The sequence below is a fragment of the Antechinus flavipes genome, chromosome 3 (assembly GCF_016432865.1).
Source record: "Antechinus flavipes isolate AdamAnt ecotype Samford, QLD, Australia chromosome 3, AdamAnt_v2, whole genome shotgun sequence".
Taxonomy (NCBI): Eukaryota; Metazoa; Chordata; class Mammalia; order Dasyuromorphia; family Dasyuridae; genus Antechinus; species Antechinus flavipes.
The window spans coordinates 542,179,044-542,205,547 of NC_067400.1; the positions used below are offsets into that span (position 1 = coordinate 542,179,044).

The 26,504-nt window shown below is 35.3% G+C and overlaps 1 long non-coding RNA gene across 1 annotated transcript in view; it reads right to left on the reverse strand.

The window, feature by feature from the left end:
• Window positions 1-12,489: 12,489 nt before the first annotated feature.
• Window positions 12,490-26,504, reverse strand: part of LOC127555193 (uncharacterized) — a 35,422-nt gene continuing 21,407 nt past the window's right edge. Inside the window, exons 3-4 of the long non-coding RNA XR_007952178.1 lie at window positions 14,091-14,563; window positions 12,490-12,615 (exon numbers count right to left, since the gene is read on the reverse strand). This is a non-coding gene — a long non-coding RNA (uncharacterized LOC127555193). The remainder of the gene's footprint in view (window positions 12,616-14,090; window positions 14,564-26,504) is intronic.

Consider the following 26,504-nt stretch of genomic DNA (forward strand, 5'->3'; position numbering starts at 1 on the left):
GGGGGTAGGACAGGAGATACAGCCCAAGGATAAGAGACATACTGCAAATGAAACAATTAAATAATCCAAGGCAAACACTGAAATAATATATTTAAATAATACAATTTTGGAAATATCAGGATAGACAGTAAATGCCCTGACAGTAGAGAACACTGTTGGTCCATTACAGGGCTCAGGAAAAGTTCCTTTTTCAGAGGCCATCCTGGATATGAAGGAGACAGTCAATGCAATTCAACAAGAATTTATATACCACTATGGTATGTATAGAGACTTGAGATGCAAAGACAATGGAACTAGATTCAGGCATTATGATCTTGAGCATGTTGATTTTCTGAGTCTCAGTTTCTTCATCAATATAATATAATCAGAAGTGGACCACCTTTTGGATTCTCTATAGGACCTTGGCTTTCAGAAAACTTTCTAGTACTCCTTTTTCAATATGAAAGGAAATAAATTCTATAGTTTATTATGTATATGCATATAAAAAATAAAATAGATTGTTAAATGGAATTAAAGCAACATAAATATCTTTAATAAAAATGAGATAAGACTTTTAGAAATGTTCTTTGGACTAGAATTTCCATCTCTTGATTCCATACATTTGCACTGGCTTTCCTCCATGACTAGAATTTTCTCCCTCCTCATTTTTCAATCAATTAATCAAACATTTATTAAGTACCTACTGTACAGCAGGCACTGTGTGAAGTGCTAAGATTCTAAAAGAAGTGGGGGAAAAAAGTCTCTGACCACAAGGAGCTTATAGTCTAATGGAGAAGACCACCCATGACAGGAAGCTGAAGAGAAGGGAGAGAATGGACCAATGTATAGAGATGGGGAAGAGATGGTTGTTATGGGCTGCATCCTTAAGTAAAGCTTCTGGGAGGAGAAGACAAAGGGGCCCCAAGTGCAGAGTGTATTCTGAGTTGGGGATTTCAGGACTGAAGTGCTCTCCTAGGATGAGGACCTTCTGGGCTTGAGAAGTGTTCCGGAGGACAGCCTGGGAGAAAGGAAGTCTTTCTTGGTAGCCCACAATGCTAAGGTCTTCTCTCTATTGCTTATTTCCAAGTCATTGTCTCTATAGCTGGCTGTCTGCACATTGTATACATCATTTGTAATTTTGGGGCAAGTTGTCTCCCCCATTAGGCTGGCAGTCCGTTGAGGGCAGGTACTTGTGTTTTTTTGTTTGTTTGTTTGTTTGTTTTTTGGTATGCCCAGGGCTGAGCACAGTGCTTGGGAATATAGTAGGTGCTTAATGTTTGCTGAATGTTTGGCCAAAAATGCTGTAATTTCTTGGATTGGAAATCAAATCAAAATACAAAATATTCTCTGTAGGCTTAACCTATAACCTCATCGTTATTGTCTTTTATCCTTGACAAGGACCATGACATTTGGGAGGTGATGCTATAACATGCAAATGAATTGAATTGAAGTGAGGGAGTGTTGTGCAAGCTCACCCACTTTATTTTATTCTCCAAAGCCAAATAAGTCCAGTGGTCCCTTAAGGGAATCCAAAGCCAAAGTGGACCCTCCAGAGCAACATGACCCTTAAAATTCCTTTCAGTTTGAATCTATGAGACTAGAGAAGAGTCCCTCTCCAGGAGCTTACAATGCAGCATTAAAACAGATAAATAAATGAGTAAATAGTAATTAAGGAGAGCATGGAGCTTAATAGATAGAGAGCAGGTCTTTGAATCAGGAAAAACTGTGTTCTAGTCCTGCCCCTCACAGAGTGACCTTAGAAAACCTTAATTTAACCTAAGTGTCCCCTGGCAACTCTTTAATCCTATAAAACTGCTTAACTATAGCTGATATTCATTAAAAGTAGTTATTTCCTTATGAAGAATTTCCTGTCTTCATCAAAGAAATTATCTACCTACACCCATACTTATAGGACAAAGAAAACAATAATTTCAAGAGGCAGATGATGGAGTACAGAGCTCCAAACACACACGGAACACAAAAAAATATATTGGGGTTTCAGGACTTTCCCCATATGGAACCCCCAAATGTTGGAGTATGAGAGTAGAACCCCAAACTATATTGGGATTTGGGGCCATTATTGTGAGGAATCTCAAAAGAATTTGTAGACTTAGACCATCTCCAAATCAAGAGGCAAAGATTTTATAACTACACCATTGATTGCCAGACTTAAGTTCCAAAACTGATTTGGCAATTAACAAAAGGAAAGAAGAGGGTAAAGTTCCCTAGCAGACCTCACCATTAACAAAGAGAAAAATGCCATAACAAGGGGGAAGGCACCATAAAGTCAAGCTAAGTTAGCAAAGAAACGGGGTTCTTTTATAGGAAATAATTAACCCGGTGGTTGACAAGTGTAGCTTGGCCTTCTGACTGGATACAATAAATTTGTCATGACAAATTCTGTCGCGAGAAAAATATTTTCTTCCCAATTATATGTAAAAACAACTTTGAACATTTATTAGAGTTTGTTTTTTTTTAAGTTTTGAATTACAAATTCTATCCCTCTCTCCTCTCATCACTCTCTGAGATGATATACAATGTGATATAGATTATACATGTGCAATCATGTAAAACATTTCCACATTTTTCATTTTGTGCAAGAAAACTCAAAAAGGAAGGAAGGAAGGAAGGAAGGACGGACGGAGGGACGGAGGGAGGAGGAAGGAAAGAAAGGAAAAAATAGTATGGTTTCGTCTATATTCAGAGAGCATCAGTTCATCATGAGTCCTTTGAAATTGCCTTGGATCGTTGCATTGCTGAGAATAGCTAAATCATTCACAGTTGATCATCATACAATATTACTGTTGTTGTATACACTATTCTCCTCATTTTGCTCATTTCACTTTGTATCAGGTCATGTTTTTTTGAAATCATCTTGCTTGCCATTTCTTACAGCACAATAGATTCCGCTGCAATCATATACAATCTATATCTGGCCACTGGACCCAGAGGGCTTTGGAGGAGAAAGTGAGGCTGTAACTTTGCACAGCTCTCTCTTGCTTAAACCCAAGTTACTTGTATGTCCTGTCATCACTTTCCTGATATTATGGTCATCTTCAAGAACAAAGGACCAACAACAATGCCAAAACTTGTTTATAGTCAATCCCCAACTGATGGGTATTATTTTCAATTTTCAATTCTTCACCACCACAAAAAAAATCTACCTCTTCATATATAAATGCTTGCATGCATTTGCTGCAAATATTTTTGTACAAATAAGTTCTCTCCCTTCCCTCCACCCACCTTTTAAAATCTCTTTGGAATACAGACTTAGTAGTGGTACCGATAGATCAAAGAATGTACAAAGTTTTATAGCCCTTTAGACATTGTTTTAGAGAGCAGTCCAGAATGGAGGGTTTCACCAAAAGTACATTAGTTTTTCCATATCCCCTCCAATATTGGTCATGTTCTTTTTTGTGTTATATTAGACAATCTGATAGAGATGAAATGGTACCTTGGAGTTGGTTTAATTTGCTTTTCTCTAATTAACAGTGATTTAGAACAATTTTTTATATGACTATAGCTTTCATTTCCTCATCAGAAAATTGGATGTTTATATCCTTTGACCATTTATCAATTGGGAATGATTTTGTATTCTTATAAATTTGACTAAATTCTCTATTTGAGGATAGAAGCATCTATCAAACACACTTGCTATATATTTCTCTCCAGTTTCCTTCTAAATTTTTTTGCATTGGTTTTGTATAAAAGTTTTTTTATATAATCAAAATCCAGTAATTCTCTCAAATATCTTGTTTGGTCCTATATTCTTCCCTTATCTATAGATCTGTGTGATGACCACATATTTTAAAATCAGCTGGAGTCAGGAATTCAGGTTAAGGGAAAATCTTCGATCTTTATTCTTTGTGGAAGTCAAGGAGGATCACAATAGGGATGTGAGCAGCTGCGACTTGAACCTGGCCAGCATTCTCTCTCTTTTCTCTCTCCACCCACCCAAATTGTCCCTACATCATTTCCTATACAATACATCAGAACTTGCACAAAGAGTGGGCAGAGGGCATTCTTTCTCCAAGCATATATTACTAGAGTATGGTCCAATTACTATTTAGCCTCACATGCTTGGGACCTCAGTGCATCAACTCAAGCTTCAGCCCATTACAGATCTGGTAAATTATTCCATGCTCTTCTAATTTATGATATCATCTTTTATATCTAAATTATTTACCCATTTTGACTTCATCTTGGTATATCACCTTTTATGGTATCATCTTTTATAGCTAAATCATTTACCCATTTTGACTTCACCTTGGTATGTGGTTTGAGATGTTACCTAATGTCTGCCATACACTTTTTCAGTTTTCCCAAGTTTTTGTCCCAAAAGTTTGGATCTTTGAATTTATCAAATTACCATGGTCATTTATAATATATTGTGTCCAATCTATTCCACTAATTCTGAGCCAGTATCAGATTGTTTTGATAATTACTTTATAATATAATTTGATTTCTAGTATCCCTAGACCACCTTCCTTCACATTTTTTTCCATTGATTCCTTTGATATTTTTGACTTTTTGTTTTCAAAGACCAATTTTATTTTTTGTACCTCTATATTTTGGTAGTATTGGGCATTAAAAGGACCTCTCCTGGTGTCTCTCAAATCACTAAAAAAAAGATGGCTTCCTACTGTGGCTTTGCATAAGATATTAGTCTTCATGCTTTATATATGAATTAGTAGATAGGGGTAATACAATTATTCCCATTCTATAGATAAGCAAACCTCCATAGAGGTTTTATTTGAATAGTAGACTTCCCATATTGTCAGGGCTGTCAGGAATTATCCTTTAATTTCAAATCTACACTGACATTCTGTAACAAATACATTTTAATTACCATACTCTAAGATTGCAATTGTCTTTAAGGATCAATCAGAATGAATCCTTAGATTATCCAACTGATATCACAAAATTTTTCAGAATCCTAGAGAGTTATATTAAATATTTGATTTGCCATTTCTCAATTGCTGTAACAGTAATAGGAAGGCAACAAAGAGGCAAAGATCTCAGAATGAACTCGTTTTTCAGTTCTCCAAATATTCTGGGGAAAATCATGTTTTTGCTGAAATTGTCCCATTTAGCATTTTAGATTGAGTTAAATAACTAGATAATTTTTCAGTCCTTCACCTTTCTGTCCATAGAGGTAATACCTAAAAAATATACCATAATATTGTGGATATCAATCTTGTAAATTTCTTGGTTTAAGTAGACTGTAGACTAAGTGGTCTGCATTTTTCCCATATATCCTAACTGGAACCTACAAGCCAAGAGTATGAAAAAAAAAATGCCCCAAAGTATTGCTGGACTTTTTGTATCATGTCATATGGGCTTTTTTCCTCCCTTAGTTTATCTTTTCTCTTTCAGGTGCCAACTTTTTCAAATAGGTAGCTGATGAAAAGACTCATTGAACTGCTGCCAATTCCATAGCCATCAGCTGTCTAAAATGACTATTCTCCATAGGGTTAGATATTGGTTTCTCTTCTGATTTTTAAATATTATCTTTGCCAGTATAGTCACATCACATGTTCACACTAGATTAAGTTGTTTTTAGGTCAAAAATTTGGTCACTCGATCTATTCACATAATATTCTTGGAACAAAATTTAAAGAAAAACATCTATTTTGTACAGCTATGTTACTCTAAAATGATACTTTCAGAAACAACAATTTTCTTCTGCTAATATAGTTATTAATATTGAATTTTCTTTGGGGGAAAAACGCAAGAGTTAAAAATTTGAAAGAATAGTCTGGTTTAGTTACTAAATCAAGTCACATCTACTACTTCAAAATCAATGTCAGGTTGATACTTTACTTTTCTGTAGCACTTCATAAAATAATACATCTTCATTTAGTCCTCTTAAGAACCCTCAGGAGATGGGGAGGGGGCGAGGAATGTGATTCAAAGAAGTTAACTGACCTAAGGTCATACGGTTACTAGATGGCATGCCAGAGAGCGAATGGAAATAGAACTTGTTTCTGTTTTGGCCAGAAACTCTAAGGATTGTTTAAAAAAAAAAAAAAAGCCATTCTCTGCCTTTTTTTCTTATCCAGCCTTAATCACTGAATGGATGTTGCCTCAGTCAAAGTGAGACATGTTAAAGGCCTTAGCTTATAAGAGCTGAAATCATCCCCTACTGCCCAAAACCATCTACAGTCATACTGACCCGCATCTGGCCACTGGACCCAGACAGCTCTGCAGCTCGTGACTTTGCCTGGCTCTCCATCACTTGAAACCAAATTTTTGGCATGGCAAGACATCACCTTCCTGATGTCAGAATGAAGGACAGAGGTAGCTAGGTGGTGCAGTAAATAGAGCACCAGCCCTGAAGTCAGGAGGATCTCAGTTCAAATCTGGCCTCAGACACTTAACACTTCCTAGCTGTGTGACCCTGGGCAAGTCACTTAGCCCCAATTGCCTCAGGGGGAAAAAGGACAAAGAGAAAAAATATGCAAAAGTGAGTAAGGGGGCCAGGACAGTGGAATGACAGGAAATCTCTCAAATTCTCCTATAGATAATGTTAAAATGACTCAAATAGAATTTTGGAACAATAAAACCAACAAAAAGTTAAGGCAAAACAATTTTCAGCTCAAGACAATTTGGGAGGTTGGCAGGAATGGTCTGTTTTACCAAATGGAGTTGGGCCCAGGGAGAACAGCACAGGTGTTTCTATGGGGGCCGATGGATCAGAGGGGAAACTCCCAGCACAGACATGGTAGTGGGATGGTCAAAAAGATCAGAGGAAGATTTCAGGGAACCTTTTGTGGGCACTGGGTGAAGGCCTTGTTAAATTGTCCATACACAGTTCCTACTCACAGTATACTGCGCTTGTGGCCATTAGGCAGTAAAAGTCTGGTCCCAGTTCCAAAGGCGAGAGTAATTACTTGTTCACTTGTGACAATGAAGGAACAGTCCAAATCGCATTTATAGGGCTAGAGGGAGTAGGGTGCCTGGTTGTGATTGTGGGGGTGGGAGGATAAGATAAAGAAGTGCTTATGGAGGCTAAGGGTGGGGCGGGGCAAAAAAATGAGGAGAGCAGGGCCATCCCTTAGATCACCTTAGAAGAAATGAAAATTTTTAGACCCCTAGAATCAGATTTAAAAACAGAAGCACAAAGAATCTAAAGCTTGAGACCTCAGGAGCAAAGCCCAAATTTTACATAAAGTTAAAAATCAAAAATAGGACTGAAAAAAGAGCTACCCCCCCCCCCCAAAAAAAGAATCTGACCACAGAAAGTTACTATGGAGACAGGGAAAATCAAGATACAAACCCAAAGGAAGACAACATAATCAAAATATGCAAAACCTTAAAGAAAAATGTGAATTGTACACAAGCCCCCCAAAATACTTGGGATTTAATAAGGTTAAACTGTTTAGATTCCTATATGGGAAGGTGTCATTTGTAATTAATAAGAACTTTGTTATTATTAGGGTAGGTAGAGGATTACACATAGATGGAGGAGATGGGTGTAAATTGAATATAACTGAGTGATAGCCAAAACAAAAAATTAGGGAGTAAAAAACTGGATTGACCTGGGAAGAGGAGGAAGGAAGATGTATAATGGAATAAATTATCTCACACAGACATGAAAGAAAAAGCTTTTACAGTGAAGGGGAAGATAAAGTGATAAGCAAAAGCCCATAAATCTTATTCTCATCAGAATTGGCTGAAGGATGAAAAAACATACACATTTGGTTAGGTATAGAAATGAATGAGAAAGGAAAGAGACAAGAGACAGAGCAATAGAGAAAAAACAGAAGTGAATAGCAGTCAATGAAAAACTAACATCCAACAATAATATCCAACAAGAAACACCTAGAAATAAAGAAGACATACAGAATAAAATTAAGGGGCTAGAACAGAATCTATTATGCTTCTGCTGAAGTAAAACAAAAGTAAGGGTAACAATCATGCTCTTTGACAAAGCAAAAGCAAAAATAGATCTAATTAAAAGGGATAAGTAAGGAAACTACATTTTGCCAAAAGGTACCACAGATAAGGAAATATCAATATAAAATATATGGATCAAATGTTATAGCAATCAGATTCTTAAAAGAAAAGTTGAATGTCTTAGAGGAGGAAATCATAAAACTATATTAAATGGGTAACCTCAACTTTCCTCTCAAAATTAGATAAAAACAAAAAATAAATAAGAATGAAGAATAATTTTATATAAAAACAGACCTCTGGAGAAAACTGAATGGCAGTAGAAGGGAATATGCCTTTTTCTCAAACTGTATTATAAAACAGTAGTCATCAAAATAATCTGGTACTAGACTAAGAAAGAGTGGTGGATCAGTGGAATAGATTAAGTACACTATACATAAAAATATATACATATATATAAACCTAATGATCCAAGCTTTTCACAAAAGAATTATTTGACAAAAATTGCTGGAAAAACTGGAAATCAGTTTGGCAGAACCTAGGTATAGAGCAACATCATCCCATGTATATACCAACATGTGTATATCATTTAGACAAAGAGTGATGTTATAAGCAAATTAGGGAAGCATGAAATATTTTACTTGTCAGATTTATGGGTAAGAGAAGAATTTATAGCCAAAAAACAGATAGAGAATATTACAGGATGTAAAATGGATATTTTTTTAAAAATCAAAACAGATTTTACACAAATAAAATCAATGCAGCCAATTTGAGAAAGGAAACAGGAAAATTAGGAAAAACTTTTACAATTAGTTTTACTTCATTTCTTAAACATAGAGATATGTCAAACTTAAAATACAAGTTAGTTCCTCAATTGATAAATGGTCAAAGGATATGAAGAAAGAATATTCAAAGTAATCAAATCTTCACTATAAAAAAAATGCTTTAAATCACTGTTAAGAAAAATGCAAATTAAAGCAACCTCACACCTATCAGATTGGTTAATATGACAGAAAAGAAAGACAAATGTTGGAGCTGTGGAAAAATTGTAATACTAATAATGCACTGTTGGTGTTGTGAACTGATCCAACCATTCTGGAGAACAATTTGGAACAATAACTAAAGGCAATCAACTTGTGCATAACTTTTGACCCAGAAATAACACTACTACTAGGTGTGTGTGTTTCACAGACAGATCATAAAAAAAGGAAAAGGGTCTATTTGTGGTAGCAAATTGTTGGAAATCTAAAAGTGGAGAATGGCTGAAAAAGTTGTCATACACAATTGTGATGGCATACTAATATTGTAATGAAATGAGCAGGATGGTTTCAGAAAAACCTGGGAAGTTACATATGAACCAATGGAAAGTGAGTAGAGCCAGGAGATAATTGTACACAGAGACAGCATACTGTCCCATGATCAATGGTGAATGACTCAGCTATCCCTCATCCCTCATAAGTACACTAACAGAGTATTCCAAAGAACATATGAAAAATGCTATCTACATGTGGAGAAAGAACTGACAGTCTATATGCAGACTCAAGTATACTTTTTTCCTTGAGTTTGGGGGTAGATTTTGTTTTGGTCTGTATTCTCTTTCACAACATGGCTAATATGTAAATGTTTTGTACAACTACACATGTAAAACCTGTTTGCCTTCTCAAGGATGGAGGAGAAAAGGAGAGAATTTGGAATTGAAATAAAATTAAAAAGATGTTAATCATTTTTACATGTAATTGAGAAAAAAATTCCCTTAAAGTGGAACTCTTCCTGAGCCTCTTGACCCTGGGGGAAGTAATGTAGACATTACCATCTGGGTTCTAGGGGAAGAGGTGATGTCACCAAGTGGCTGGACAGAGCTGGAGTCACATGCCTGCTTGGAGCAATTTCTGATGTCATCCATATACCTGCTTGGAGCAATTTCTGATGTCATCCATATACCTGCTTTGAGTGATTTCTGATAGTCACCCATGTACCTGCTTGGAGTGATTTCTGATGGTCACCCATGTACCTGCTTAGAGCGATTTCTGGTGGTCACTCATGTACCTGCTTGGAGCGATTTCTGGGTCACCCATGTACCTGCTTGGAGTGATTTCTGGTATCATCCATGTACCTGCTTGGAGTGATTTCTGATGGTCACCCATGTACCTGCTTGGAGCGATTTCTGGTGGTCACCCATGTACCTGCTTGGAGCAATTTCTGGTGGTCACCCATGTATGCTTGGAGTGATTTCTGGTACCAAGAGCATATGTTCCCACAATACCCATGGGACTGTTCTCGTTCTGAGACAGTGGCTATCGGGACCATGTGCAAAAGAAAACTTTAAAATAGTCAAGATGTTTTTTGAGCCATAAACATATTCTTCCCATCTGGGCCAGTCATTAGGAGGCTAGTCCTCTGAAAAATATCTGTTAGGGTTTGAGAAGTTAAAATTTCAAAGGGCAGTCAAATGGATCAGAAATGAAACACATATATCTGCTGGGATCAAGGATGGCTTCAGGATAAGAATGGACGTGACATCTACCAACCAGGGAGCAAAGAGTGGCGATATGTACAGGTGGTGAGAGCTAAAGAAAGCAGCAGTCTTAATACAGAAGAAATCCTAATACAGAGAAAAATCCTAAATGCTGTCTGCTGTTGAAGGGTTATTCTAAGACTGTATAGTTTCTGAACATTGAATTATTCCTGGTGAGAAACATCACTTTTAAAGAAGATGGTTCTATTCCATTAATATAAAACTATTTTGTACCTCAAGACTCATAGGCAGCTACATGGTACAGAGGACTGAATGTTACTCCTGAAGTTAGGTTCAGAGTTCAAATGTGACCTCAGATACTTATTTGATCAACCCAGTATTTTGATTAGCCCAGTATTAGGCATATACTTTCTTCCCTCCCACTTTGTAAAGCTCAGTGCTTATATGGGGGGTGGGGGTGGGGGATAGGGAAAGCTGAAGAAGTGTCAGACACCTAATTTCTCAGGTCCTCTTGGTGAGGGACTATGATTTATCAAAATTTAAAAAAAATATTTTAAGTGTAGCTGGCAGACAAGTCACTGATAAATGATTTATGTCAAGGGCTTGTGATTTTTATCAAAATAGAAATCAACAAAGAATGTTCTCTATTGATAAATTATAACTGACTAAAGTTCCCAAAGTGATTTAATCAGAGCAGATTTGAACATAGAAATAACTGATTTTAAAAGTACATTTTATCCAATATACTAGTGACAGAATACATACCTAGCATGTCTAAGTATATATATATGTATGTATAATCTTATGAAAGGGTACTTTCATAATAGTTAAATGTTTATGTAGCACTTTAAGATTTAAAAAGCACTCTACAAAAATCTGAGATAGGTAAAGCTCCTAGTACAATGCTCACCGCATAATAGGTAATGCTTGTTCTCTTCATTTTCTTATACAAAAAACGGAAACTAAGGTTTAAAAAGGTTAACAATCACAATCAGTAACAAAGGCAGGAAGGGTCCAAGTCAGAACTTAATCTAACTGTTCTGACTCCAAGGCTGTTGTTCTATTACAACACGCTAAAAATGCAATTAGACACCCATCAAATTCACAAAAGCACAATTAAAATCAATTTTAGTCAAGTTTTGGAGAAACTGATAAATCATTTTTTATGGAATCTAAAATCTTTTTGGAGAAGAATCTGGTATGCAGTAAAAGTTGCAAAAATAGTCATCTTTTGACTCCTCCTCCACTTCTGGTACATTGTTGGTATACTTTGAAGGTATCAATAAACCCCAAAAAGCAGCTATATGCTCAAATAGCATTATTTTTCATTTAAAAAAAAAAAAAAAGTATCTGACATGTCCAACAAGGGGAATGCATTGATATAAAAACTATAAAGCAATTCTCTTATTACTCACCTTTGATCTCATTGATTTGGTCTGGATGTTTTCTCCACATGTACATCACAATCCATCTACACCTACACATCATACCCAACACAGATTTTATTCCTTGTTAAGAGATTTTCAAGGAAGAATACAAAGTTGGGAGAGGAGGGAGGAAAGAAATAACCCTCATTTCAGTAACAAATAAGGTCTGCCATACTCATGTGAATGCTGTAGAGGGGAAGGGGCAGGAACACAAGGGCTTTATCCAGGAAAAAATCGCCAAAACTGCCCATCTTCACCCATGAAGTGACCACAAGGGACCACCTAACTTGCTCAACTTCATTTTTTTCTGGCAGTCTGAGAATACTATTTGAATATTTGGCTGTTCTGTTATCCTTGTCATGTGACCACCTCATCTTTTCTGCTTATCAAGCATTTCCCTAATGTAACTGACTAATTTGAAAAGATTTTGTTTGTTTTTTCTGGAAGTGCAATTGGGGTTAAGTGACTTGCCCAGGGTCACACAGCTGGGAAGTGTATTCAGGTCTTCCTGACTCCAGGGTCAGTCTATGCACTGTACCATCTAGTTGCCTCAAGGAAAGATCTTAATGAAATAATGGAAACTAATGGGAACTAAAAATTATATACTAATCATGACAATATGAGAGCAACTGTGAATAAGTAGGAATAGGCAAAATGAAAATCATAATACAGAGATGATATTTTATGTACTGAAATTAACTGAAATGTAAAAACTTTACTAAGCAACTTTATTCTGATGTTCAAATATTAAAACTATGTTGAAGCATTTTTAATATTTTAAGAGAACTATATGCATATATGCCTTTTGTGCTCCAGATGTTTTTCTTCCAATAAAATCTGAAATACAGAAAAAATTAACACCAATTACAAAATAAAAGTACGTTATATTTTCCTACTTAATATCTATGTATGATTATAAAAATATATCTATGTATATTGTCTCCCCTATTTTAATACTCTTTTTGAGTATGTATTTACTTTCTTAGATGTCTAGACAGTATTCCCAGTGCACAGTTCCTAGAATACAGTGAGCACTTAATAAATGCTACTTAACTGAGATAAAGAATGATTTCTTCTAGTTGGGATAAGGGGATCACAGATTTAGATCTGGAAGAGATCTAAGAGGCCATATCTAGCCCAATGTCCTCAATTTTACAGCTAAAGAAATGAATCTCAGAATGATTAAGTGTCTTGCTTGCCTTTTGGGGAGAATGTGAAACTAAATTTGACTCTAAACATGCATAATAGCCATACCACCATTGGATACTATTTAATGAGTGACATTTAAAATAGACCTTGCAGGATAAGGATCATGGCTTTAAATAAGCAGATCTGAGGGAAAAGGGAGTCATTCTTAATATGAGCAAAGAAAGGGTAATGCGTATAAAAAATATGCCATTTTGTGCAAGCCAGACCAAGTCACTAAACATTTTCCTTTGCTCAATTTTCTTTATATGTAAAATAATTTCTCACTTTTGATTATTGCTTATTAAACAATTTGCAAGCTTCAAATTAAGAGGCACTAATATATATTGTAATATATATTACATATACACATATACAAATACAGAAATAACAATAACCATGTGAGGATGGGAGGGAATTTGTTAAAAGGTTCTTTGGGATGGTTTGGTTTATTCTCTTCAATTGATGGTGGATGGGAAGTAAAGAAAAGAAATCCTTGGTAATTGGAAAAAATTATTAAATATTAATAGAAAAAAGTATACCTCAAAGGGAAGTATTCTGTTAAGAAAAAAATTAGTAAGACAAAAAGCTATGCTACTACATCTTATAAAATGTTGATAACCTTAATATCTTTCATCCTTAAATTAAAAATTAAACATTTCTTAAGCACCTATTATATGCCAGGAACTGTTCCAGAGAATCCAACTATAAAGACAAAAATTTAAATAATTTCTACATTCAAAAAAAATTTGTAGTCTTTCAATTTAAACACCTTCCTCAATTCATAATCCAATTATTTATCAAAATAGGTCAATTCTAGCTCTACATCTCTCATATCCACTCAGCTCACTCTTCCCATCATCCCTATTCGCCAGTACAAGCCCTCATTACCAACCAGCCTAGATAACTGCGAGAGCAGCCTAACAAATTTCCCTGAAATCCATCCACTTATGGCACAGACAGCAGCATAATTGTTGTCTAGTCACATCATTCAAGTGAAAAATCTCTCCATGACTGTTGACTACGGCCTACAGAGCGAGCGTTTAACTTTTGGCATCCAAAGGTTCCCATAAGCTGAGACCGCCCCCCCCCCCCAAGAGTCTCTAGCCTAATTTCCCGCCACTTACCTTCTTGCACAAGGCGGTGCATTCAAACTGTTCCATAAACATTTTTCTTCACTTTCCCTAAATTACCTAAATATGTATATATGTTTCAAATGTATTTATCACGTTAATAACTTCGCATTACAGCTGATAACAGGTTGCCTTTACTTGGTTTAAGTCAAAGTAAATTCGGGAATAAACTCGGAATGCCACCAGCCCGGCTCAAGTAGGAGGACGGCCCTTCTTCACTCCTTCTTCCAGTTCTTCGGCCTGACTCGCCCCACGGGGGACACGTAATGCTCAAGGTCATAGTGTTTCAGCGTGTACACCCAGGTAACAATGCAGAAAAGGCTTCCGCCTACAAAGATAGGCAGGCCATATTTATCATCGAAATCGGATTTCTTCGTCTGGAAGTTTCGACTTGTGGCAACTCGCTGGATTCTGCGAAGTGAGAGCCTGCTCAGGGCCATCCGCACCAGGGGCAACATCTCGACAAGCTGGAAGCGTTAAGAAGGCAACGGTAAGAATCGGCAGTTGCCCCGGAGCTCACCACCCGCAGCCCCGCCTGAGAACTCCACGTGTCCTCGGCGGCCTCTCCCGGCGCTCTGTGCGCGGCGGGGGTGGGGTTGGCGCGACTACCGGACTTGGCATGCAAGTGCAGGTTCACAGCCCGACCCTGTTACTTACTCCCCAGGTAGTTTGGTGAAAGCACCGACTTTTTTGGGTCTTAGTAACCTTATCCATAAAACTTGGGGGTTGTTCTTAGGGACCTTTGCTCCTGAAATGATCTCTTTGCCCATGTACTCTTTCAAGCCTTATGCTATCTAATAAAGTCTAACCACAGGTTTCTTCATCACCTCCACTCTACTTCCCGCCTCTACTTCTACTCTGGCGGTACTGCTGACAGACAGAAGCACACACCATTGCAAAATCAAACTTGCACAAGCATTAATTAAGCACCTACTATGTACACACAGTAGGGATAAAAGCTCTGGAGATACAGAAGATGTGGAAAAGAGCTCACAGTCAATATGCCAACAAATTGTGGACAAACAAGATACATATGGGATATTTAGAGATACCAAGGGGAAGACACCAAAATTAAGGAGGAAAGATTTAATGAAATGAGAAATCAATGCATTAGTTGTTGATGTATTATTAGATTTTCTTTTCTTTTCTTTTTTTTTTTTAACAGATAAAATCACTGTGATCTTTCCTAATGATCTGGCATCCTCTCATTTAAAATTTTTCCTTTTTATTGTTATGAACTTGTTTTTACTCTTAAAAAAAAAAAAAAAAAACAGACCTGTGGTCTAGGTAGAGAGTTTGTTCTGCCAAGTTTTCCAGTTCAGATCTGTACTTTCTCTGCAATTTATAGTTTTAGAAAGTTGCTAGAGGCAATTTTCAGATAAAGAAACCAAAGCTATATCTATAGTCATGAAAAAGTGCTCTAAATCACTATAATTAGAGAAATACAAATTAATTCTTAAGGCACCACTCCATGTCTATCAGATTGGCTAATATGACAGAAAAGGAAAATGGTAAATGTTGGAAAGAATTTGGGAAAATTAGGACACTAATGCATTGTTAGTAGAGTTGTGAACTGATCCAATCATTCTGGAGAGCAATCTGGAACTATGCTCAAAGGGCTTTAACACTGTGTATATCCTTTAATCCAGCAATACCACCAATAGTCTGTATCCTAAAGAGATAAAATACAAAAAGGAAAAAGACCTATATGTATAAAAAATATTTGTAGCAACTTTTTACAGTGACAAAAAATTGGAAACTGAGGGGATGCTCATCAATTGGAGAGTGGTTGAACAGGTTGTAGTATATAGATGTAATGGAATACATTTTGGGGGGGAGGGGAAGGAGAGAGTGAATGAGTGAGTGAACTCTCTTCAGAATCTGCTCAAATAGGAAGTAACATATCAATGAGGTTAGAAATCTATTTTAGCTGGAAGGAAAATAGAATGGGAATGGGGTTTGAGAAGGGGAGGGAGTGATAAAAGAGGGGGGATGTTGGGGGAGGGACAGGATGAAAGGAGAAAGAAAATAAATAGGGGAAAATACAATTAGCAATAGTAATTGCAAAGAATTTTTCAAAGCAAGTTTCTCTGATGGAATATTATTGTTTTTTAGGAATTGATGAGCAGGATGCTCTCAGGAAAAAAAAAAAACAAAACAAAAAAAAACCAAAAAAAAAAACCTAGAAAGTCCTCCATGAATAAAGTGAAATATATTGTATTCAAAGTAATGGGAATGTTCTGGGATGGCCAGTTGTAAAGACTTTGTTATTCTCAGTGGTACAATCACCACAAGTATTCTGAAAGACTCATGATGAAAAATCCTTTCCATACCCAGAAAAGGAACTGATTGTGTCTGAGTACAGATGGAAGCATTCTCTATTTCTCTCTACATCTCTCTCTTTATTTTTAACTTAATTTTTCTTGAGGATGTTTATTTTTATTAGAGTAGGAGACCTATATTTTCTTTCACAACTTGACTTTTATGGAAATATTTTGCATAACCTCACACATGGTTTCTTAATTGTGGGTGGAAATAATGGAGAGAACCTAGAAATCAAAAATCTTACAAACAAAAGTAAAAAAAGAAAACTGTTTTGAATGTAATTGGGAAAAATATTAAATAGATTAATTTTTTAAAAATTATCAACAAGCAGATTTCAGAAAAACCTGCTAAGACTTAAATGAAATGATACAAAGTGAAGCAGAATCAGAAGAACAGTGTACAGAGTAACAGCAATATTGTTGATGATCAAGTATGACAGACTTAACTCTTTTCAGCAGTACTGTGATCTCTCACAATTACAAGCAACTCAATGGAAAATATTAACTATATCCAGAGAACTGATGAATTCTACATACAGATGAAAGCTTATAATTTTCATTTTCTTTATTTTTTCTTTTGCAAACTGTAAATTTTTTTTTTTTTGGCAAACTTTCTTCTTTTACAATGTCAATATCCAAATGGGATTTACGTGATTACACATATACATATATAATACATACATTATATATATATGCATATATATAAACTATATCAATTTGCTTATTGTCTTAGGAAAAGAGGGGGGAGAATGGAAGAAGGGTGAAAATTTGGAGCGCAAAATTTTGTTAAAAGTGAATGTTTAAAATTATGTACACATGTAATTGGAAAAAATTAAATGATATTTTAAAAAAGATAAAGTGGCCTAGAGCACATATAGGTCAAGTGTATTTTAAGGCTGTTCTTACAGAAACCAGATCTGAACTCAAGTCTTCATGCCTCTGAGGCCAACTTTTTCTATCAGCTTCACCATGATTTTATATAGTTCAAAAATAGATTTCTGAGTGCCTTTGATGTTTATGCAGCCTCTGGAAGGAATTTTCTTCAACAGGCATTTAGTTGGATGCTGCTATTCCTTTGATATAATTTCTGAAATATATCCTGTACTAAAGATAATTGAATTTAAATTCTCCACTGATTTCTCACTGATAAAAATAGATCATTATAAAATGTTAGCAACTATGTCAGATTTTTGATTGGTTAATTTCCTCTTGATTTCATCGACAAATGTCTCAAGATGATATTATATAGAAGATCTGTAGAGTCATTTTCTCCTAGTCTTTCATGTTTTATAAGGAGATATGGCTCACACTCTTCCATCATTACTAGACTACAATGTCTGGCAAATGAGCTAATATTCCAAGGTTTTTTAACCTGGAATCCATGAATAAATGTCAAGATGTTTAAACCTGGATGGGGAAAAAATTATTTTTATTTTCACAAACCTCAAACTGAAATACCAGTTTCTATCAATTATGAATGCAAATAAAAAACATTCTAAGGAATCCAAAGGCTGACCAGAGGAATTCATGACAAAAAACAGTTTAATATGGCTAGAAAGTTAAGAAAAATTAAAACCTATTCTTAAACTCATGTTGCCTTTGGTGGCCACATTTTTTGTTCTTCATAGCATTAAAAAGTTTGTTCGTTAAAATGGATTCTGGGTTGGGTTTTTTTTTTTTTTTTGCTTTGTTTCATAGGGATATAAATTTAGAATTAGAAGGAACTCTAGAAGCCAATAAATCCTGACCTGACCCCCTTAATTTGGAGATGAGAAAGCAGAGGCAAAGACCTTCTGTGATATCTCAACAGTAAAGCAGAATCTGAACTATGGTTTTCCAGCTCTAACTCTGTACTCTATACACTCTTCTATACTCTCCCCAATAGAATATTGGCTCTTTGAGGAAAGGGATAAAGAAAATTCTAGCTGAATGCTCCTCCAGAAGATAAGGGAGCAGAGTAATCACCCTGAATCTATTGTTTTATTCTCCACAAAGATGAAATCCCAATTTCAAAATCCCTTTATCTTAACATCCCTTCCCACATTGGCTCCTTTTAGAGGAACCCTGGACTTCCATGGCTGGGTTTAATTTACTGCCCTCTATATATACAATACAATAAAAATAATTGTTTTTATCTGTTAAATAAGTTATTATCAATTTCATTTTTGTGACACTGTGTCTAGTGCTTTTTATGTTTTTTCTTGAACTGTCTCCATCTTGTCAAGAAATGAAGGTTTTGAGTAAAGAAATCTTAGACCTCTTCAGGTTTTGATCCCAAATTTCATTTTCTAATATTGTTTTTGGTCCTATGTTGAAACAATTTTACATTTCAATATGTTACAAAAAAAAAAAAAAGAGTACACAGAATTTGGCATTTGATTGAATGCAAGATATGTGAAAGAGTAAGGATTCTTAAAGATAGTTGTCCCTAGATGACTAGAAGAATACCATTATCACCCACAGCAAAGGAGGAGAACTAAAATAAGAATTGTTTATATGGATGAATGGGTTATGGTATTATTGTTGGAAATGATGTAAATTTCAAATATCTTGAGATTAAAATGTTAGGGAAAAGTATCTCAGGGGCCATGTCTAACCCACTATGGGAAATATAAGAGTTGAGTGTAGGACTATAGTTTGGACTGAAGATGATAGTCAAGTTTAGAGATCAGCCAGAGATAGAGAATATACAGAGAGAAAATTGTTCTTAATTAAAGAAAGAGGACAGATAATAGCTCCATGGGAATAGTAGGGTGACTTGTTTCTGGTTTTAGGACAGAGGATATCTTGGCAAAATGCAAAAAACAAACAGAGAAATAGAAGATAATTAATAAAATAAATTCTTCAAGAAACCAGGATAGAATGGAATTGAGGATGCAAAGTGGAAGTTATCAGTGTAAATGTTGAAAGATACTTCTTTCTCTGATAAAGGAGGAGCAAGGGTAACAATACAGAATAACAATATAGAGAAATTATGAGGTAGAGCAAAGAATTATGGGAGCAGCAGAAACACCCTGGGTGTTCTTGGGTGAGGATGAATTAGGTGAGGATCGGTGGACTATAAATTGTACAGTGAGTTCAGCTGGAGGGAATTAAAATCTTTTTATTTGTGCTGTGGTTGGATTTGGATTTCCTCTATGAACTGATATAGTTGTGCCCTAGGTAACTTTACATTCTCTGCCCAGAACAGATTCTAACAGGTAGCTAATGTTTTCAAAACACTCTCGAGAAGAAAGGTGCTTATTTAAGTATTAAGCATTGTTATGAACATCCTGCCTTTTAGAAGCTCAAAGATAAAGACAAAAGGACCCTTCCTTATTAGTATTCCAAATTAAGCAGCGTAGAATAAGTTATTTTTTAGGTATCCATCTTAATTTCCCTCCCTATCCCTCACTCCCACACCAGTCAAGTCCAATCCTGGAAAGAGACACAGACCCAAACCCTTATTTTCCTTTTAATCCTAATGAATACTTCTTTAAAATGCCTTCTTTGTGTGGGTTTATTTGTACATATAACCCTTAAAGCCATCAAACCTCTGCTGCCAGTGAAATCCAACGACACTTTCTAAGGGAATGCTCTAAGTAACCATAACTGAGTAGTGGGATATATGGATGGTTTGATTTGGTTCTTGCCAGACATGATATTAAAAGTCCCTTCACTATAATCTTGAAATTTGTCCATTTGGGCAAAAGTAGAAAAAAAAATTTGTATACTCTATCAACTATATCTTCGGGGATTTGGAAAAAATTCCCACTGTGCCTTGGGTAATTCGCAACCATTGTACCATAACTCCCAGGAGGGTATAACTGAATTATCTTAAGTCTTTTCAATAAAGTTGACATCCTGATAAAGAAAACATAAAATCTATCCTTCCAGCCTCAATGGAAACAACAATCCAAAGTCATCTAGTAACCAACTTGATTGTTTTTAGCAAGGCATAAAGAAGAGTACCTAGACGTACTTAAATTGATATTTTAATGGTGCAAATTGAATTTCAAAGCAATGTGATAAGAGTACAGAAAACCAATGAATGTAAGTGATTTAAAAAAAAAAAGTCTTCACAGATTGGAGATAATACTAAGATATTAACTTTAGCTTAGATAATTAGAGAACATAATTTTTGACCCAGTGGGAAATAGGCTATTAATACAATTCCAATTACTTTTATTAAAGATAGAGTTTGAATATTTAAGAAGAAATGGTACCATGCTGAATTCTTCAAGATGGGAAAATCCACAGAATTGGTTACTTTTATTAGTAAAATGTCACTGGTGCCAATTAAGCCAAGATTGTTTTGATTCCTAAATAGAGCACTTGGGTCCACATATAAGGAAAACTCAGTTCCATTGTCCCAGACCATTACTGTAAACCCTATGGTCACCTACTGTTCCTGAAAAGGGTCAGAGAATTCATCATAATTCAAACCCTTAGAATTTGGAATATACCAACACATAACAATACAATAACAATTCTACCAAAATAGGTCTTTTGAAGGTCACCAATGATTTTCTAACTACCAAATTCAATGACTTTTTCTGCAGCCCCTAACACTGTTGACAATCCTCTCTTTCTCAACACATTTTCCTCTAAAGAACAATACTGGTTCTCTTAATTCTAACTAATGTTTATTTACTTCCTTTACCATCTCTCTTTCCTCTTTTTCTCTCTTAAATGTAAATACATCAAAAATTTTTCTGTTCTTTCTTTATACTTTCCAACTCTGAGTTAACTCTACTCAAAACTTCAACTATGTAAATGACTCCTTAGGTGACCTACTAACAGTTTAAATTCAACAAGTGTGAAATTAATATAATCTCCATAATTCTCTCACTTCAACTATCAATTCCTTCAGCTCTCCTTTTTTTTTTGTTACTGATACCACTGTTCTACACCTGATCTGGGCTATAAATTCATAACTGAGTCATCCTCTTTCCACCAATCAATCACAAGTTGATACTTGTCCACTAAAGTCTCTCCCTTTTATACCTTCCTCTCAGCTTTTGTGTCATCTTTCACTCTCCTTCCCCCCACTCTTGTCCACTGGGACCACTTCTACCTTCATCTCTGTCCTATCTCCTTCTCTCTACTCCTACAAGCTCTGCCCTACTTGAGACTCTTTCAATAGCCCTCCAATTTGTTTCCCTTCCAAAAGTCTCCCCCCACTCCCTCTCATTCTTGATTCAGCTTCTAAAGTTATTTCCCTAAAAAGGCAAGTCTATCTGAATTCACCTCTCTTTGCAATTGGCTGTTGCCCTTTGTTCTTGAAGAGGACCCAAATGACATCATTAAGTTGGAGTCACATTAGTGGGTCCACCTGCTCTGCCACAGATAGGACACAAATAGTCCCTGTGAACATGTGGGCTAGACTCTCTAACTTTGTACATCTCACATTTCTTCTAAGCTAATTCAATTCTGCTTTGCTCATAAAGAACAGCACCTTGTCTGAAGCTGGGCCATCCTGTGAAAATTACAGCAGCTTCCTATTGTCACTAGGATCAAATCTAAGCTTCTTTGTTTAGCTGATTAAGTCCTTACACATAACTCCCTTTTGTGATTTATGGTTCAGGAAAAAATAACCTTATATATACTTCACATACAATGCTCCATCTACAGCCCATTAGTTACTAGGATTTGTCACCTCCTCCTCCCCAAAATTACAGGCAAAATAATTATGCACGTCTTTTGTATGTATTTAGCTCTTTAAGGGCAAGAACTATTTCATTTTTATCTTTGTACCTAACATTGCACCTACTATCAGGCCTGGCACATAATAAACTCTTAATAAATGCTTGCAGATTGATTGATTACTTTCCACAGCCACTACCTTAGTTCAAATTTCCCTTTTACCTTCAACATTTAGCATAATGCCAGGCATATGATTGGCGTTTAATAAATGTTTATTGGCTGACTAATTTTATTAACTGAATACCATATCTTTTATAATAGCCACCTAAATGGTTTTCCTGCTTCAGTATCTCCTGGTCTTGAATTCTCATTGATCTACCACCAGTGCTTTCTCAAATCACTCTCTTACTTGAGTAACTCTCCTAGTCAAAGACCTCTAAGGGCTCCCATTGCCTACTGAATAAATATCCTACAAATTCAATATACATCACCTACAATATAGCCTTAAATGACTTTTTTCAGGTCCTAGCACAGTGCCTTGTACATGGTAGGTGCTTAATAAATCTATGTTGAATTGAATTATTGAATTTCCAGCATCATTTCCTGTCACTTCCCTACACAGACCTATGATTCATCCAATCTGTACTACTTTCCATTCCCTAGTACACATTATCCTTTCCACCCCAATTTCTGCCTATTAAAATCCATTCATTGTGGCTGAGCTCAAATGCCACTACTGCTAGGAAGCCTCACTCGATCATCCTGCAGCAGAAGTAACCTTTCTCTTCTGAACTCTAATTCTTCTTTGCTCTTAACTACTCCCAGGGCATCTAGCACATACTTCCTTATGTAATAATTATTTATACATGTATCTCTTTTTACTAGATTTTTGTAAGTAGGAATTCTATATTGCATATATTTTTGTGTCTCATTTATAATTATACCTGAAAAAGTACTTGGAATTTGTGGTTGCATATTCATATTTATTTTGCTTATAAATTTATGTTCATCATAGATTTCAAGCATGGATAACTTCATATTTTTCATTTCACCTGCACCCTATTTGCAATAATATTTACTCTCATATGAAAATGAGGTCAATTTAATTTTTTAATAAAACAGTTGGAAAATTATTTTTTAGAAAAGGGCATATATAATAGGGAACATTGATTCCATCTTGTTACTTGTCATATGAGGCATTATCCTCTCCATAAATCTCATCCTTCCTTCCATTTCAGGGGTTCTTAATTTGAGGTCCCCAAATAGAAATCTAAAAACATATTTCAAGGGATCCATAGACATTAAATTTTTTAGTATTTGATAAATTTATTTCAACATAATTGATTTCCTTTACAATCTCATATGCCATGCATTTAAAAAGATGATTTTGTATTTATAGAGGCTTTTTTTTGTGGTACCTAAGAACTGGAAATCAAATAGATGCCCATCAATTAGAAAATGGCTAAACAAATTTTGGTATATTCTTGTCATATAAATTATTGGGCTATAAGAAATGACATGTAGGATAATTTCAGAAAAGTCTTACATGAACTGATGGAAAGACTTACTTCATATGAACTGATGCAAAGTGAACAGAACCAGGAGAACATTGTACACATTAATAAGAATATTGTATGATGAAGAACTAGGAATAACTAAGCTATTCTCAGCAATACAGTGATCCAAAACAATCCCAAAGGCTAAATGATGAAACAAGCTATCTGCTTCCAATGAAAGAATTGATATTGTTTGAATACAGACTGAAGCATGCAATTTTTTGCTTTTCCTTCTTTTTCTTTTATTCAAATCTTCTTGTACAAAATGACTAATGGAAATATTTTATATGATTGCATATGTATAACATATCTGATTGCTTACCAGTTCAATGAGGGAAGAGGGGAGGGAAGAAGAAATGGAGGGATAGAATTTGGAACTCAAAACAACAACAAAAAAAGGTTTAAATTGTTTTAACATGTAACTGCAAAAAAAAAAAAATTAAGACATTATTTTATACCAAATTGCCAAAAGGGGTTCACGACACACACACACGCAAAAAATTAAGAATACTTCTAGCCCAAGTCCTAGTTCAGTTTACTAGGACCCACTCTGATAATGATGGATTTATCTGAATTCATGTAATATTTATAATGATACTTTTTTATTATTATCTGTATCTATATATATTATGTCTATGTATATATGTATATATATAAAATCTTCCCAACTATATTACAATGTCTGTGAAGGCAAGAACTACTTCTTGTACTTCTACTTATCTCCCACTATATCCCTCTTAATGCTGAGCTCAGTTACTTAAATGCAGTAGATTACGACAATATTTTTTGAACATGTTCTTGAGTATAACAATATATCAACTGATGTATGACTATATACATATTAATTATATATCAATTGATATGTAACTTATTATTTATGTATTATATTATTATTACTTACATATTATATCAATATTGTATCTATAACTAAAAATACTGATATAGATCTCTATATAGATATGCTCTGAGGTTCTCAGTTCTTAATTCATGATTTATGGATAATCAGTCTTTAGATAAAAGTTTTAGGGATTGTTTAGGGATTTCAATAGACAGGGTCCTAAATATTTTGCTTTAGAAACTTATGTAGGAATATGTCGGGGGGACATATTTATGGGGACCTCAGGAGAATCTGCTTCCAGAAATCCCTGATGACATGTATTAGGAGAGGGGGAAGATTCTCCCTTTAGAGATTCTGCAATATCTTTTTTTATTGCAGTATTAAATGGTAAAGAAAAGTCTTTTGATTGGCTGCTCTCTCAGAAGTGAGTGTGCATACAAAAGATACTAACAGCTGATTCAATCTCTCTTTTTCTTGGTGGTCATCAGAAGCAAGGACAATTAGAATCATTTCTCTCTCCCTCTTCCAGAAGTCCAGGAACTGGAGTTCATGCCAAAGTTTGCTGGCGTCGAGCCAGGTGTGCCAGTGCAATCATGGAAACCATGGTTTCCACCCCAGCAGATGATCAGCCCAGTAACTGAAACTCCTTATTTGTAGAAAGGAGTGTCTATTTGACTACTCTAGTAGCTCTAACATATGGAGAAGTGAATTTGGCGGGATAGATTCTTTGTAGCAGCCACTTTGGTTTGAATTCATTTTCCCCAGGGATCAAGGTGGCAAAAGGAAAATTTGCTTTCTGTTTAGGGAGATTTAAAAAAAAATGTCTATTCTCATTATATCTTCTTAGTAATAGGCATTTGAAAAAGCTAACTTATTTTAATTGCTTCTCAGATATACTGAGAAGACAGCAGTATCTCTTTCTATATAAATAGTATGGATGATATTGAGAACATTTTAACCAGTGATTGATATTTGGTGGAAAGAAAGAAGTGGAGAAAAAAGAAAGAAAGGAAGAAACGATAGCTAGATGGATTTAATTGCCTACTATGTATCAGGAACTAGACTAAGTACTTTACAAAAACCATCTCATTTGATGTTTATAACAACCCTGGAAGAAGGCATTATTATTATTACTATTTTACAGTTGAAGAAAATAAGATGGATAATCAGCTTGATGGAATAAGGCCTTGAGCTAATAGCATGAGATTCACCCCCATCCCTCAGAGATACTCTTACAGCATGGAGATTTAGCTCCTACATTCTAAGGACTTGACTCTGTGGAGCTTGTGAGAGTTGGAATAAAGATGCCTTGAACGCTCTAAAAGTTATACTGCTACAACCATTATCCTCTACATGCATGTGATTTATGGGCTAGAAGATTCTGATTAACACTAAACAAACAAACATAAATTGTGAAGAAAAAAAAACCAAATGAGCTATTGCTTAGAATAACATTCATTAACCTTCCTCACTGAGAGAGAGGGCCATCCCAAACCAGTCATCTTTGTATTTAATTCAGCTTAAATTATAAAGTCTTCAATAAATTACAGGCTGGAGTAGGGTAGGAGAAAAGAAACAGGCTTATTTCTCAATCCTGGGCCTATTACAGTTATGTACATGCTAAGATTTTTAAAATATATTTTTCAGAAAAAAAGTCAAATTAATAAAATTCAGGAAAATCTTTTTTTTTTTTTTTAGCTTTTTCTTAATCCAAATGTAAGTCATATTCTCCAAACTGAGAAACAATTTTAAAAAACCCATCACTTAAAGATCCTTGGCAATATCTATTTGTATATGTAAAGCTCAGCAAAGAATTGAGGTGATTATTTAAATAGACTAAGAAAGACCTATGCCAAAAGTGGCCAGATTTAGTTATTGAAAGAAAGGTCGAATTTACTAGAATTTTAGGGATAATTGCCTCAGATCTCTGGCTTTTCTTTTCATATGTACACACCAGCCTACAGGCAAAATGGTAAGCTGATATTACTTGCTATTGTATAACCTTGTAAGCAGTCAGGGCTTTTCCCATAAATCATTTTACTTCTACTTTAATCATAGACAAAAC